The 14,488-nt window shown below is 43.9% G+C and overlaps 1 protein-coding gene across 1 annotated transcript in view; it reads left to right on the top strand.

The window, feature by feature from the left end:
• The window catches only part of CELF4 (CUGBP Elav-like family member 4), a 710,588-nt gene that overhangs the window by 678,732 nt on the left and 17,368 nt on the right, over positions 1-14,488 (top strand). The gene's annotated exons all lie outside the window — the stretch shown is intronic.

A 14,488-nucleotide genomic window follows, 5' to 3' on the forward strand; every position in this document is an offset into this window, starting at 1 on the left:
TAGCTGAGCTTCATCCAACCTTTTTGAAATATTGGGTAGAAGGCTGAGCTGGAGGGGAAAGGAGAACAGCAGTCAAGTCATTTCCCAAGCAAGAAGCAGAGTAAATGAAAACTCAGTGCTCTGTCTGGAAAAGTACTAACCACAGCCATGATCGGGCTAAGTTCTCGGGCAGCGTCAATCACCAGCTCCTCTGAAGCCAGTGAAGTGACACTGATTTATGGCAGCCAAGGATTCAGGCCCACTATTACTTATTTAACTCTAAATGTTCTCCTAGCAGAGATGTTTCAATTATTTGCAATTCTAGAGGGAGACGCAATGTCACCATTCTGGCTGCTCTGGTCTTCTTAGAACAGAGACACTAGGGAATGATCATGCCCACCTCCAAATATCACCATGGCTCATTTTAAAAATGCCTTTTTAGGATAATGACTGGCAAACAGAAGAAAATCTCTTGTACCCATGGAAAGCTGCAGCTCCACACTCTAGTAATCCTCTTTAGAAAGCAGATTTCTCCCATTTATTGGAAGATACATTCTCCCTCCCCAGCTATTCAGATATCCCTTTTTCCTGTGTAAAAAAACCCAGCAGCTGGGCTGCCTGAAGCATCTATTCTATGCAGAGCAATAACACTCTAAAATCCTCACAGTGACAAGATGCCTACCTTTGAAATTTCTGGCTCTGTGATGCCCAGTCCTTGATGCCAAAGATATCTTTTGGTTGATTTGGATGTGCTGTAGACCACGGTTGTCATGGTAGACCCTCAAAAGCAGGTTGTTCCAAAAGAAAATAGGTTTTCACTACCTTGATTTCTAAGGATTTGGAAACAATTGGGCCATTAAATCCATGGGCTGTGCAGTCAGCAAAAAATTTGTCTTTGCTGGAGAAGATTCTCTATTTTTCTCTACTTTTCTCTACTCCCTTGAAGCATCTCCACTCATGAGCAGAGGTTGCATCCCATTTGCTGTGATGTATGACAAGTGAATGCTTTCCATGCTCTTTATTTTCCTCTGTGCATTCTCCTTGCATGGTACATATTTCTCCATCATGGCAGATTGGACACTGGGAAAGGAAACCAGACAGGCAGCCCAGTGCCAGCTGCAGGAAACTGGGCTCCTACATGTCATTTTTAAGAGATTTGGTGCTTTCAGAAGGGGGTTTATTTGGGGGTGCTTCTGTCTTCTGCTCAGGTTACAAGAGTACTGTTTGGTACAGACCATACAGACCTTGTTACTCACAATCCCAGCAGGAATTCCTACAGGCCTTGTCCCCATTACCTGTGAAGACCAGTGTAATGCAACTTAGAGAAAGATAGATGTACAGATCCTCATCAGGAGTAAAGGAATAGCTCATACCTGGAGAAGTATTCCTACACTTAAACCTGAATGGAGGAATTAATGTACTTTGATGGCTTTGTTGAGGAGCATGCTAACATGCTGTTAGTAATTAGGAAAGGCACACTGACTGGCACCATGGTTATCTCTGGGGTCTTTTCTCTTTCAGCACAGACCCACTTCTTGACAGCCTGACTTCTGGTGCTCACCAGGGATTCCTGGAAGTAACCCCAGGATACCACTTAGGATTAAAATGCAAATAATTTCTTTCTTCAGAAATGCTCTAGAATAAATGAGTTGTCCTGAGGTTCACAGGTATCTGAAGAAGTGCTGGGCCTGTCCTTCATCTGGGGAAAGAAAGTAGGCTTTAAAGGAGTGATGATGATTTGTGCCAGCTAAAGGCTTGCTGTGGGATTTGGCCACTTACACTCAGGGAGCAGAAATCTTCTGCTTTTTCTCTTCTAATCTTTCAAATTGCCTCTGTAATTTTTTTCCCCAAGTTGTGTGTGCTCAGTGTGTTCTGTCGATGTGAGAAGTGGTAATGTCACTCTGCTAGGAGTTTTATGGTTCACAGAAGGCAGGATTTGTATTGAGATAGACAGATAGATGGATGTCTGGTGCCTGCACACAATGTATTACAGAGATTGACCCAAAATTTTCAACACTAAAATCCCAAACAATAGACTGAGGGAATCTCTGTCTGGGAGATTTCAGATGGATTTTATATATATTTTTTTTCTGATTAATACAAGTCTTTAAAAGCATATCATCCCTGTTCCTTTGCCCAAATATTTGGAGAAGATCAGAGTAAAGAAGGATCAATAGCAAATAAGTAGTCTACATTTTCTCAGGTGTCAATGTAAAGGAGGTCAGACATGCCATACTGGGGAGGGAAGGGAAGAATACACAGTTAGGAAAGTCTGGTGTGCATTCAGATAAGGAACATTCATCATTACAAAGGAGGGGGTGAATCCTGTTGCCCATGCAGCTGGTGAACTCAGGGAAGGTGGCAGTGATGCTCATGTCCCCCTGACCAGGAATGTTCAGGGCCACACTGAGATCTGGGCTCTCCCTGCGCACAAGAGGGAAGTGGAAAGGAGCAGAAGTGCTGGCTGATGGGAGCAGTAGGGACACCATCCTGCCAAGCTGCCTGCAGAGCCTGGAGCTGCCTCCTAATGAAGGCGAGCGGCTGGTCACAACTGGAGGCGAGCTGTTCTCCATTTGTTTGTGCTCCTCAGAGTGGCAGGGATCCGCTCTCCATCAGAATAATCCAATTGAACAAAATGATTCATATTAGCAGGCACATCTGTCTGAGGCCAAAGCAGAACCCTGGTGTTAGTTTAATAAATGGCGTTCATTAAACTCAGCTGAAAATATAATCTGGAGAGACTGATGGGGTGAACAGAGCAAAGAATAAGCAAAAGGAGTTAGCAATTATCAGATGTCATTTGTTCTACTGGTACCACGGAATTGGAGCTTGTTTGCTGAAATCTTAATTTCATTTTGCTGAGGCAGAATCCATCAGAGAAGCTTATGCTGCAGCTATGATTCCTGTTTGTCAGCCCTTGGTAGGGAATGTGGCATTTTTCTTTGCTCCTTTTCTACCAGACAGAGCTCTGAAGGAGCACAGATCCCAGCAGAGAGCACAAGGACAGGAAAGACTGAGGGAGCAGCCTTTCCTTTGCCATGAGAAGACTGCTGAGTAAAGTTCCCTGTGCTGCAATGGAGAGAACATGGGCAGTGCTTTGGGACAGGAACTTGGGTATTTCCAATGCAGCAGAAGCCATAAATCTTCCCAGCTCCTCTGCCACTTCCTCTCCATACCGAGATGGTGTACAGACACTTCTCACTTGACTTCAGGAGCATTTTACACTCTATAGGGTAGTGGCCAGTGTTTCCACCGGCAAATGTTTCCCTCTTTTCAGACCATACAAAGGTTGGGTTCCTCTTGGTGGTCAAGTCAGGGAACCTCCTACAGCTGTGCACTGTCCAAGGCAGCACAGGGGAGCAGGCACAGGCATCAAGATGTTGGAGGCAGCCCACATATCCAGAGCTCAACCCTGATGGTCTGGGGCTGCCTCCTTCAGGCCCAGCTCTCCCTCTGTTCCAGCTCAGCCAGCTCAGTTATCTGGCATTAACATTCCTGGCCATAAGTCTCCACACAAAACACTGAATCCATAGGGAGTGCTCTTGAGAGGGAGAGCTGACTTTCCCAATTTCTGCCGAGCAGAGGCAAGCTTCTTGGGACTGACTTACAGAATGGTCAGCATTTGAAGACTGGCTGGACAACTTGTTTCTTGTGAGTTGCTTTCGTTTTGTTTAGTTTTAACTTGTCCCTACGGGTATTCAAATAGTCCTTGGTGTGCTTCAGGGGAAGGCAAAAAAGGATTTTATATTTATAGACTTGCCAGAGCTATCGAGTCCCAGCCAGTTAGAAAAAATCAAAAGAATAATGGAGGAGAAAGGAAAGCTTGACCTCATGAGCTTTCAGCGTTGATTAGTTTGTTGGTGTCAGGAACCTTTTCTTGTTCAGGGCAGACTAACTGTGAAATAACTTTTTTTCCCCCTACTCTTTAATCTGTCTCCTGTATTCCCAAGGGGAAGGAGGAGCCAATACCTGCCTTCCTGGAGTTCTGCTTCAGAGGAAGCAAGTGCACAGACATGCACACCAGCAGCGAGGGGCTGCTGGGTTTGGGTTTTTTTTCCGAGATTCATCTACTCAGTGTGCCCTTTGGCAAGAGGCTGAACACCTTCAATTTCCCTCAAAATTGTGTAAGAATCAGTTGCTGACATGAGCTGCTCTGGAGATGGTCATAGGTTTTTCTTGCCCTGGTGAGCACAGTAGAGGGAGGGAGAGTTGCAGAGATGGGCAGCATCTTTCTGATATTTGCCCTGGATTCCACCATGACAATCAGGCCTCCTTCACAACCATGGAAGTGGGTGAGACATGCACTGAATCCCACCTCTTGCCCACTACCATCCCTCACACAGGTTAATCCTGAGCTTCTTGGCACAGGGAGGAGCATAAAGGCTTAGGTTAACATCATCCCATCATTTGTATGAGACTGGTGAGAAACTTGCTGAATTTGCTTGGTTCAGCTCTGTGGATCAGGCAATGATAGCACTCCCAAGCCAGCACAGCTGCAGGCACAAGGGGACATGCTTCATAAGCACAGGCTATCTGAGGTGACAGTGAACCAGAAACCCAAAGAACTGAGACTGATCAGACTCAACTGGATGCAAATAGAATTTGGGATTTATTTTCAATACTCTTTTCAAAGTACATTGAAATAATCTTATGAACCAGACATCATGGGAATCAGCACATTGGTTTTCAGTGCTTTCAGGAAAAAAAAAAGTTTTGTTTTGGATTTCTTTTTAAATTCTCAGACGAAAAGTTTTTACTGTTTTTAAGCAGTAATAATGTTTGACTGATCACCTGCATTTTCCACCCAGAAAGGCTTTAAACAAAAATGTGATCCAGTTCTAAATTAGAATCATATAAATACCTCAGCTATAGCTGTACAATGAGTCACAGACATAAGTCACATGCATAAGTGTTTTCAGAATCAAATTCCACGATACTAAAATTCACCAAGAGATGTGAATTCTTCATATGGCAACCACTCCAATTATATGGTGGAATTCTTGTCTTATCTTTCTCCAACTCAGAAAGAGTTACTATCTCCTTAGCTAAAGTATCTACTTTTAGAAGTTTCATACAGAATTTGGCTTCAAGAATGTTTGTGGGGCTTTTTAATAAAAAATTATGAATATTTAATAATTAATAGAACTATGTAAGCTTATTGAGTCATCCTGGACTTTAATCAATTTGAAATATTTGGGGCACCAGTTTCCACCTTACTACTCCTCACTGGAGGTACATCAGAGCTTTAGTGCAATTAAAATGAAGCAGGAAATATTTTTAGCTAATTGCACTGTGCACCTTGAAGGTAATTTGAAGCTGCAGGCAAAAAAAATAAAATATCAGAAGGTGTAATTGAGTGCAGCAAGCTGGGAGTTTGTGTTTCTGGCTGCATTCTGATTTAAAGGGGTATAGAGAGTGGGTATGGAGCTGGACAGCCTTGGTAGAAGGAGAGTGAAAACTCACCTCTGGAGAACAGTCCCAGGATGCATCACAGGCCAGCAGACCCAGCAGCCCTGCCACTGACACAGGAACTGCTTTGAGAGGGCCACTGGAGAACATGCTCCTGAAAGAGACGTCAGGCTGGGAGATGAGCTGAGGTCTCCTCCTTTTCCAACCCCACACAGACACCACTCCAACATATCCTTCCTGTACCTGGTGAGCCAAATTCTTACCCCTCCAGCCTAGCAGGCAGCTGTGGGCTCTTGTTTCCTATGGCAGACACTGGAGCCACCGGTGGGGTGTATCATACAACTTCCTGGGAGGGCACAGGCAGCTTAATTGTACCTGCTGAGATGCACGAGCTGAACTTCATGAGGTCAGCCTAGGGGTCTGCTGAGGAAAGGAAGCAGGATCCCCATCTTACTGTCAGCAACAAAAACAGGAGTGTAGCAGTGGTTTGATCAGCATTTTGATAAGGTCTAGTCAATCTATAAAGGGAAAAAGCAGAAACAGCAGAGACTGGGCACAGAGGCTTTCTTACAGCTTCCCAATTAGACTTAGTTCTCAGCCATGCACATTTTTTTAATTAAACTGTTGGTACAATGCTCAGGAGATAGAAAACTCCTTGAGGCCCTCTTGTAATAAAGAACCTTTCATTGTATGCAGAAAGGCAAGCTTAATTTCCTCTCCCACCTAATATTCATCTGCAGCAAAAGCAGGGGTGAGCACTCTGTATGAGGCAGGATAAAAGCTCCTCAGGGCACAGGACCCACTGATTTGGCCATTGGGAGGGAAAGAGGCCACATCCTTTGCTGCAAAAGTAGCCATTTAACACTGATTTGACCTTTACCATCACTGCTTCTCAAAATGACCTGAGTTCATTGCACGGATCTTTGCCTGCAAAGTTCTCGATTGGCAAAACAGAGCTGAGAGAGGGAAAGAGCCATGGCTATGTTTACATGAGCAAGTGAATTCTGCGTGCTGCTGAGGAGGGTGGACAGGGCTGTGACCACTCAGACCCTACCAAGCCCATAGCTGCTCTCAGCTGCAACCCTGGTGGTGGACCAGCCCACCCTGAATCCCCACTCTGCCCAGCCCAGCCCAGCCCTTCCTCCCCCACACACCTCCACATCTTTTTCAGGGCGCCTCCACCACCCCTGTGAGCCCCACCACTCCATGGCCACCTCTTCTGCCACTGCTCGGGGGCAGAGTGAGAAAAGGCAACACGGCTCAGGGAGCCAGTGACATTTTCTGACTGCCCAGGCTGGCTTCTGCAGGAGCAGCTGCTCCGTTGTGGTGCTTTTTCATCCGCTGCTTGAGACTAATGGCTCTAGAAAAATAGATAAATCAGAGGTGACACAGCTATTGCTGCTTGACAATTTTTCATCAAACAAGCTGGGGGAGGAGGGGATGACCAAAAAGTGACATTTTGACCAAACTGGATGTTTCCACAGCAAATTTTCATTCCAGTAGATTAAAAAAGAAATGCAAACAGCACAGAAAAACATAACTGTCTTGATTAAAAATGTTGGCCTTCAAAATACTAAATTCTTCTTAAAAATGGACTGGTTTTCAGATTGATTAAAAAAAAGGCAAAAATTAATCTATTTCTCTGGCCACCTCCCCCACCCCAGACTTGTTTTGTTTATTAACTAAAATATTCACAGGAAAGAAAGCGAAAATAATGACAATTTTCCTCCTGAAAATAATTGTCATTTTTCAACTAGCTCTTAATGTTACATAGTTTAATGAGAGCAATCCTAGTAACAACACTGCACAACAAGTAAGTCATACAATTATTTGAAAGAAGGCCATTGCAATTTTTATCATCACCTTAAATTTAGAAATGGGAAAAATGAGGCAGGGTCATCAAGAATAGAAAAACAACAAAAAAAACCCCAAACAAAAACAAACAAACAAAAAAAAACCCACACCAATAAAAAAAAAAAAAAAAAATAAAAAAACCAACCAAAAATACAAATTCCACATTAGCATTTGAAATGCTGGACTCCCATCTCCCTGTTAGATCACATTGGCTTCTCTTCTCTGTCTTTGTGTGTGTGCAATTGTCTCTGTTGATACATATGTACATGTAATACCTCTGTACATATACATATGGATATGTTGGTGTGCATTTTCATGTCTATAAAGATTCATATATACAATCTGTCTGCTTTTTAACCTTCAGATGTTAGAACTGAAGCATCTGACAAAAACACTCTTTCCCTCCCTTCCCTCCACCCCCCCACCCCCAAGAGTCCAGGTAAATGTGTTGATGTCTGGTATAAATCATCAGGCTTCTTTTAATCCCAGCATGGATGCAAAGTCCCCTTCACCACACTGCCCTTCCCACTCTAACACATTTGGGCTCCTAATCTTGGGCTCACCACACAGCCTTAGCAGTGGTTGTCATAGGGATAGAGTCTGTTTTGGAGAGCCCTGCTTCCATTTTCCACCTCTACCAGACAGTCCGGGCAGGAGCTGGAGGAGGGGGGGAATCTTTGTGGGTTAGTATTGGGGTACAGTGAAGAGGAGGACTGAGGCATAAGGAAAGCAGAGCCATCCTGCAGCACTGGAGGCAAAAACAGAGAGGGAAAATGCTATAGAAACAGTACAAAAGGCAAGGGAGAAAAACACGGGCTGGAGTTTTAGTAATATTGATCAGCTTCAGAGGCAATAGCTGTGAAGGTCTATCACCAGTAGCAAAACCAGATCCAGTTCCTTCCAGCAGGTGTGCATGGCCACAGGCTCCAGCAGACAGGATAGGATTCTGACTGCAGTTTTGGGTGCAAAGGCACACTTGTGTGTAAATGGAGATTAATATATGTTGTATAAAGGTGAAGAAGTTGGCATATGCCATGACCAGAGAATTAAGTGTGAGAACACGAGGCTGCCATTTTCCTGTTGGAAGAAGTGACAGCCTTTGAGTTTCATCAGGGAGAGGTTTGTTACCTTCAAGACAAGGAAAAACGTCTAGAGAGGATCAGTGGAGACTTGACTAATAAAGACTCAGGGGAGAGACATGGTAGAAATTATATGGAACTGGAGGCAGTAGATTTCTGTAGTGGAAAAAGAGCCCAACCTGGTAGCCCACCACAATGGTGGCAGTGTTGGCACAATTGTGTGGTCCTGTGAAGGGCACAGAGCAAGCTTGTACCTGCAGCTGGCTGCATTTGCAGCTTAGCAGATATACAATGACAGCTCCTGTGGCACTCACCATATAGTCAGAGAGTGTTAGGCTTGTGCCACTTGCACACCTCTCTCAGGTCACCCACCTGCTGTAAGGGTATCATGGAACCACAGTACAGATTAGGTTGTAAAAACACTTGTAAAAGTATTAAATTCAGACATTAACCCAGCACTGACAAGTCCACCACTAAATTCTGGCTCTAATCACCACATCTATACCTCTTCTAAATACCTCCAGGAATGGTGACAGCACAGCTTACCAAGGCAGCCAGTTCCAGTGCCCGAAAAGCCTTTAAGCGAAGAAGTTATTCCTAATATCCAATCTAAACCACTCCTTGCAACCCAAGGCTGTTTTCTCTTGCCCTGTCACTGGTTACTGGGGGAAGAGACTGACTCCCACCAGTCTGCAACCTCCTTTCAGAGGGAGAGTGATAAGGTCTCCCCTCAGCCTCCTACTGAGCTGAGCCCTGGGGATCACCACTACTGACCAGTCCCAGCTGGATGTCATTCCATTCACCAACACCCTTTGGGCCCAAGCATCATCCATTTCTTTACCCAGGCAACAGTGCACCCATCCAAGCCATGAGCAGTCAGTTTCTCCTGGAAAATGCTGCAAGAAAAGCTGTCAAAGGCTTTACTGAAGTCCACACAAACACATGCCCAGCATTTCCCTCATCAATTAAGTGGGTCACCTTGTCACAGAAGGTGATCAGACTCGCCAAGCAGGACCCGTCTTTCATGAACTCAGGCTGGCTGGGCCTGCTCCCCTGGTTGTCCTGCATGTGCTGCATGAAGGCACTGAGGATGATCTGCTTCACAAGCCTCCCCAGCACTGAGGTCAGGCTGTCAGATCTGTAGCTCCCTAGATCCTCCTTCCAGCCCTTCTTTTGGATGGGCATCACACTGGCTAACTTACATCAGCTGGGACTTCTCTGGTTAACAAGACTGCTGATAAATGATGGAGTTGCATAGTAAGCACCTCTGCCAGCTCCCTCAGAACCCAGTACCACACTACATGGGCAATGAGTGTCTCCCATCTCCCAAAATGCAGAGCTTATCCTCTCAGTCCAGCCAGAAACTGCTGTTAAAAGCTTTACTGTGACAGAGGTATTTGAAGCAATAGGACTACTGTGCTGACAGCACAGGTTGCAAGGACATGACTAGATTTATGTTTGTCTAACCAAGGCTTTAACTGAGATTCATTTCCCCTGATGGTATAGACCTACACTGCAACTATTCCCTTCACAGCAAGTCAGTCAAGGTCCTCATTATAACCATGAGAGAGATACTGGTTCCTTTTGCCCATGACTCACAGTCTTATCTGAAACAGCTCCTAAGCATGAGTGAATTGGGATCGAAAATCCCTGTTTGTCTCCACTAACGCTGTCCTAGAGTGATCTGTTCAGATGAAGATGTCTGCATCTTGAATTCCATCATTAGGACTTCAATCCCTTATCTCTCTCCAGGGTTCAAGGAGAACAGTCCCAGGATGTTAGGCACTTAAAAGCTTCCAAAAAGTAATTGGACATTTACCAGATTTACTTGGCTATGGTTTGCTCAGTAGTGCAAGACCTTGGACATGTCCCTAGAGACTATCAAAGTGTCTTCTCCTGTCCACTGACTAGGTAGCTGCTGCAGACCCCTGCTTTAGAAGAGCAGCTTCATTTGGTGCTTGAAATACAGACCCAAGTTAGGCAGACAGGATTACCACATGTAACTTTGGTGTGAAAGAATATTTTCAAGTGGCTTTTTTTTTTTTCTGTTTTTTTTTTAGCCTCAGCAAGTCCTAATCCTTCATCTGTACATATATATGTTCTTTCGTGTGTGTGTGTGTGTGTGTGTGTGTGTGTGTTTCATCTGCAGTGTCTGAGGGTGTCTGTGGAGGACAGGCAGAGGGATGGTAGTACCACCTCCAAAGCAAGGGTCACTGATTGACCAGTCTCATCCTTCCCACTCTGCACATTAAATATTTTCCTCAGTAAAATTATAGCAAAGAACCTCTCCCCAGCTTGACAGTTGCCTGGATCCAGCATCCATGTGTAAACCCACTACCCAGTAAGCTCCACTCCTAATCCTGCAGCTGGTGCTATTTCAACACCAGACAGCAGATGTGTGTTGTTTCTATTTCCCAGGAATAGAGCAGGATTTTGTTATCTCCACCAGATCTCTCCCATTCCTGTTGCCTCCTTTGTCCTTCATTCATTGAATCAAATCCTGTTAACCCTTCCTTTTCCTGATGGTGCAGCTGAGGTAAGGAAAGACACAGGCCTTGCTGTGATGGTGCTGACAGCTCTCCTTCCTTCCCCAGCTGCTTGTTTTCCTGTGTTATGACATGGCCAGAAAGCCCAGAGGGGTAAGAGGGATGCTAGAGATCTTTCCTCTTCCAAGAGCTGTACAGCTGACACTATTTGCTCTTGGGTACCTAGGGACACAGATGACAACAATTCTTCCCTGGGCCATCTTCAAAAGGACAGTTTTACCCATCTTGGATTCTGAAATAACTGTAGACACACATCTTGTGTCTGCCTTGGGGGTACCAGTCTATTGTCTTTGTCAAACCCCAGGAAGCTCAGGCTGACACTTCCAGATCATCAAAGGGCAAGACTTTGGGGCCAGGCCATCAAGAAGGAGTCAGCTTCAACCAAGACAGCAGCCAACTATGGGGAAAGTGTGGAGCTGAAGCCAGAGCTCAGATCAGGGGCTTAGTTCAGCATCGTCTCTTGTCAGCTAAGCATAACTGCTGTAGCCAAGAAAGCATGTTTCAGTTCACAGAAACAGGAAAGAAACCCAAGACAAAAAAACAGAAAGCTAGGGAAGGAATTTTCACTAGCCAGCATGCATGACTTCAGGATAAGAACTGCCAACAATATTCTTGTGACACCCCAACACGAGGTGAAATTTCATTCGTGTGCAGTGACTTTTCAGAAATAGGCTGCGAGGAGAGATATGAGCCCTGCCAAGGGGACAGAAAGGCAATACCTGAGGAACAGGGTACAGAGCTGCTGACTGAGACAAGTGTATTGTTGTGTGCAGTGATTTTTGGTGTTTACCGAGGCAAAACTCTGTGGGCCAGTAAAGGGACATTTTCCTTCACAGGAAAGGAACAGGGCATTTCTATAGGTTGTAGCAACCAATCCCTGGCAGGTTTTATTCCTTTTCCTTTTTTTTTTTTTTTTTTTTTTTTTGTTTTTTTTTTTTTTTTGTTTGGTTTTTTTTTTTTTTTTTGTCCTTTGCTTTTTCTTTTCCTTTCTTCTTTTGTTTTTAATTTCCCCCCTTCTTCTCTTCTCTTCTCTCTTCTCTTCTCTTCTCTTCTCTTCTCTTCTCTTCTCTTCTCTTCTCTTCTCTTCTCTTCTCTTCTCTTCTCTTCTCTTCCCTTCCCTTCCCTTCCCTTCCCTTCCCTTCCCTTCTCTCCTCTCCTCTCCTCTCCTCTCCTCTCCTCTCCTCTCCTCTCCTCTCCTCTCCTCTCCTCTCCTCTCCTCTCCTCTCCTCTCCTCTCCTCTCCTCTCCTCTCCTCTCCTCTCCTCTCCTCTCCTCTCCTCTCCTCTCCTCTCCTCTCCTCTCCTCTCCTCTCCTCTCCTCTCCTCTCCTCTCCTCCCTTCCCTGAACTTCCCTGAACTTCCCTTCCCTGAACTTTCCTTCCCTGAACTTCCCTTCCCTGAGCTTCCCTTCCCAGAACTTTCCTTCCCAGAACTTCCCTTCCCTGAGCTTCCCTTCCCAGAACTTTCCTTCCCAGAACTTCCCTTCTATTCTCTCCTCTTTCTCTTACCCATTTTGTTTTCCATTATCTTTTTAATTCAGGCCAGATCTAAATGCCAAAGGAGTAAATGTCCATCTTTTAATGATGCTGATTTAGGGACCATTATATCATCCGAATCCTCCTACAAGTCTGCTTCCCACACCATACCAGCATTGCCGTTTCAGAGCCTGCCGTCCTGTGAACTGCTAAATGGACATGTAGCAACCAGCAGTAGCTGCTTTCCTTTTCAGTTTTCTTTTTTTTGTTGCTGTTCTGTTTGTTGGGTTTTTTGGTGGTTTTTTTTTTGTTTGTTTGTTTTTGTTTTTGTTTTTTTTAAATTTATTTATTCTCAGTAGCCAAAGCAGTTCTTGGCCTATTGATCCCCCATGATTTTAAACTTGGGATGTAAACCAAATCAGAGCGGTACCAGCTCCGGAGTCGATGCGAGGCAGTGGAGAGGCTCCCGGAGGACTCTGGCCAGCCATCCAGCGAAGCCCAGGAGGCTGGGGGTGGTGTGGGGAAGGCCGGTGCTAACGAAAGCATTCTGGTTGGCAGTGAATGTTTTTATTTTCCAGACTCCGCAAACCGATCTGTGTCTGCGCTCATCCATTCAGTGCATGCTCTCCTCAACAGCCGCTGCATCACGCTCTGTTCCTGTTCGCTGTTGACCGTGTGTCCACATTTAAGTGTGTGTTTTATGTGTGTCTCTGGCTAGGCCTTCTCCATCCTTTTTTTTTTTTTTTTTTTATTATTCCTTACTTTCTTTTCTTCTTTTCCTTTCTTTTCTTTCTGTTCAGTTGGTTTGTTTTGCTCTCATTCTTGTTTCGTTTTATATAGTTTAATGGCAAGTATTTCCATTAGAATTTTTTGATTGATGCTGTGTTTGTAACATTTTTTTTTTAATTATTATTTTTATATATATCTTCTTTCCCCACCTTTCCCTTTTTCCACACTATATATAAATATATATATATAAAAAAATCTTTTCTTCTTTTGTCATTCAATCAAATTCCAACCAAGAGCCAGTCAAATCCACCACAGTCTCGCGCTGAGCTAGGAAAAAAGTTCTCGTAATGACATGAAAGTGGAGAATACAGTTCCCCAGGCCGTAAGTTCAAATCAACTCGAAGTTGAAAGTGTGACATGATGGCGTCATGTAACAAGCTAAGAATTGGTTGCATGACATGCCGTCAAGTTTCGTGCAGGTGCCGTGATTGAAGCATTTTTCTTGGATGTTGTATCAGTTGATGATTGGCCAGTCATGATCACATGTGCCTTTTTTGACTTTGTGCTGCCACAATTTTTTGCTGTGCTCATTTTCGTTTTGTTTTTGGTGCTTGCAGTGGTTTCTTTATTTGTCGTTTGATTTCTCGTCAGCGTTTTATGCTTCTTTAGATGTCACATAGAAGGAAAAAAAAAAGATGGATTCCTAATTCTTTAGAAAAAAAATGGGATTGTTGTAACTACAGATAATTTGGAAAAAAAAAAGTAGAGAGAAAAATGTGTGGTTAATTTTTTGCACTGAAAATCTTGTGATTATTTTTTTTTTCCGGAGAATTGGGGCCTTTTTCAATTGACACCTTTTTTTTCCCCTTAGGATATTTCAAATCACTTTCTAAAAATTAAAAAAAAAAGAAAAAACAAAAATGGAAAAACCAATTCAAACTAAAAAGACTAATGATAGTAATAGTAGTTTGCAAACTATAGCAATCAAAAAAAGCAACCCCAAGAAAAGCCTCATTGTATGTCTTTTCAAGAATTCCTAATTCTAAGGTGCCGTATTACAGCAACTCCAGCAAAAATTAATTGCTTAGAGGGAGGGAGGGATTGAGTGGGAAAAAAACCCATCCAGATCAAAAAGCAAAATGCATCTTTTTGTTTACAACTGAAAAAGGGTCCTTGACGAGTGTTTTTTATTTTTTTATTATATTATTATTTTTGGTGTTGTAATTGTTTAGACTGCTGTGTACGGTTTGCTGTTTGTTGAACCAACAGTGTGAAAACCTGCCAGCATGGATTGATATTCCGCATGACACTTTTCCACCAGAGTGGACCTTTTGCAGTTTCTAAGTTTCTTGATGTAATAAATCACCGAGTGTATAAGAAGAACCTGCTTGCTAGAAGGAGATAAGAGCTAATCCTTAA

The sequence above is a fragment of the Vidua macroura genome, chromosome Z, assembly GCF_024509145.1.
Source record: "Vidua macroura isolate BioBank_ID:100142 chromosome Z, ASM2450914v1, whole genome shotgun sequence".
Taxonomy (NCBI): Eukaryota; Metazoa; Chordata; class Aves; order Passeriformes; family Viduidae; genus Vidua; species Vidua macroura.